The sequence below is a fragment of the Helianthus annuus genome, chromosome 15, assembly GCF_002127325.2.
Source record: "Helianthus annuus cultivar XRQ/B chromosome 15, HanXRQr2.0-SUNRISE, whole genome shotgun sequence".
NCBI classification, from domain to species: domain Eukaryota; kingdom Viridiplantae; phylum Streptophyta; class Magnoliopsida; order Asterales; family Asteraceae; genus Helianthus; species Helianthus annuus.
The window spans coordinates 68,077,350-68,079,937 of record NC_035447.2 but is presented as its reverse complement, the minus strand read 5'-3'; the positions used below and the strand labels follow the sequence as shown (position 1 = coordinate 68,079,937).

At 38.1% G+C, this 2,588-nt stretch overlaps 1 long non-coding RNA gene across 1 annotated transcript; it reads right to left on the bottom strand.

Annotated features, from left to right (window-relative positions):
* Nucleotides 1–205: 205 nt before the first annotated feature.
* Nucleotides 206–2,105, bottom strand: LOC110916939. Its single transcript, XR_002580142.1, has 2 exons — nt 566–2,105; nt 206–483 (listed from the first exon to the last, which is right to left on the bottom strand). It is a non-coding gene; the product is annotated as an uncharacterized LOC110916939 (long non-coding RNA).
* Between the last annotated feature and the right edge of the window lie 483 nt (nt 2,106–2,588).

Here is a 2,588-nt window from a genome sequence, read left to right as displayed (position 1 = left end):
ATCTTACATAACCAACTTAAAATGAAAGAAAATATTATCACTATTTTTCCTTATCGCCACTAACAAACTTATCAAATTTTTCTCTCTATTTTTTTATCCTTATCCGCTAAAAACTCACCAAATTAGTAGAATGATTTAAGCGGGAAAACACAATTAATGAAGGGTTATGAAATAAGATTGGATTTATTATAAAGTGCACATTTAATTGCGTGGGTCCTATTTATTAACGATAATATAGAACAATAAAGAGCGTATTTAAACAGAACTTGAGGTTGTAAAGATTTTGTTTAAAGATTTGTTAATCAAGGTTTCATGGCCAACAAGCTTGCTAACTCGGGACACAAAGATCGTGCTGCAGTATGTTGCAATCTCTGCTTCCGGAGGATAATATTCGTGATCTCCATGCTAACACACACACCCGTTCTTGTTTGGTGTTCGTCCATGGTCTGAACCCTTCCTATTGCACTGTGTCCCAACCCAAACCTATTAAAACACACAACCGTCATCATTTAATACTTATTTCATCACAAATAAATTGACAATGGTAGTTAAATGAAAAAGGTACCTGAACTTTTCCAAGACTAGTACCGACCGATATGTAAGACCCCATTGAACGGAGCACACCTCGTCGTTTGGACACAAATCACACAACTTGGTCAATGTTGGTTAAAGCATGGTAAACATAACACCTGTTTTAGTTCTGAAGCAGGTCAATAAACTCACTTTGCTGGTTGTTGAGGTCCATAAATAGACACAGCTTCCGAGTCCAACCGCAAGTACATTTTGTGATGACCAATCCACAAGATTCAAGTAATAGTCGTCTTGAAGGGATGGTGCATCCAAAACCTAATCACTAAAGCAATGCACGTTTCTGACATCCCAGCTAGGAGATAGATCCCGCTCTTTCTTCTTTCATTCGAATCCATTTTTGTTGTTGGATTGATTAAGTGTGAATGCATATGTCTGTAGCTTCCGTCTTGTATCGAGTCTTAGTTTACAATTTATGATATGTAATTGTATGTATTCCATGTCGAACCAAACGGTGTTTTGATGTAAGTGTCCATTCGCACGGATGGAGTCCATCTGCGCGGATGGACATAGGTTGTTGGTTCGCGCGGATCTAGTAGATCCGCTCCTAGGTTAGCACAGATGGGAAATGCCTATATATAGGAGTGTTGGGGTCTTGATTTGTAGAACTTTTGACATAGTGGGGAAACTCTGTCAAATCTTTTCCAGGACCTGTAAAGTGTTTTAATTTAATGAAAATATCATTCAACGGTATCTTTGTGATTATGTCTACCTACTACACGGATTCCGCATGTGATATTAGGATCTAGGCAGCCGGTCGGAGCGTTCATCGAGACGAAAACGATCCTCAGAATGAGATCTTGAGGTTCTGAGTGATTTGAGAGAATTGAGGATTGGGGATTTTTTTTGTTAGGAAAAGCTTGTAACAGTCGAATTGGGGTTTATATTTATATATTATTATTTGAGATCCTGAAAGGGGCCGTTGGATGTTTGTGTTGCTCATGTGCATTGCACGTGAAAGGGAAGAAGCACGTTGACTTTAATGTTCAGTCGTACACAGACTGATAAGGTATCTTGTGGCTCAAAGATCACTAGAGAGAAGCTCGGAAAATAAATGTTTAGTTTGGAAATAAGATGATCTCAAACCAAGGTTGGCTTGCTCATCTGGTTCGTTTAAATTAGGTTTTTCTTTTAACATTTTGTAGCCTAAAGTAAAAGACATTGAAAAAAATATGAAATTTAACACTTCATCATTGTTTAGTTTTACTTCCATCAACACTTTTGCTTTCTTTTATGTTTTTACAAGTTGACTGCGTCAAAACTAAGCCAATCTAAGAGAACTCAAGTAGCTCAGTTTGAAATTTTAGCCGACTCATTTAAAGTTCAAACCTAGCTCGATGTCACAAAGTGATTCTCGAACTCTTGTGCGGTACTTAGAATGCTTCTAAGTTCAGCCTTGTGGTTGGTTTTGGTTATGTTTCGCAGCGGAAGTCTTTGTTTGTGTGAACACAAGAACGATTTTGTAGTGTAATACTACAAGTAAGATGGTGTTTTGATTACTTGAACAAAGTTACAAGTACAAGTGTTTACAAGAAGTTGGGTGCCTACAAATGGGAACATACATGCCTATTTATACTACTTGGACATGATCTAGATAGTTCCATATCTATATCATTCCTTTACAAAGATCTAGCCTTAACATCTAGATATTTCTTACATAAATATCTTTGATATTTAGAGCGGATTTTTATAGGTTTTTCTAGAGAGTTCCATGGCCTAGAATGGCCTAGATGATCCTTGTATCTTCCTTAGATGTTTCAGCATTTTTTCCAGCCCATTTCTAGTCCCTTCAAGGCTGATCTAGAATGTTCCAGGGCTGCATGTTTTGCCCAGAATTCTGTAGCACTTCCCAGAGTGTTCCAGCAGCCCCTAATGTGTCTTGAATGGCCCGGAAAGTTTCGTATTCGCGATGAAAAGATCTGATTTTTAAGCGGGGCATGACATCCTCCTCCACCTAAATTTGCAATGTCCTCGTTGCGAATTTTGGACATCGTTGGTCG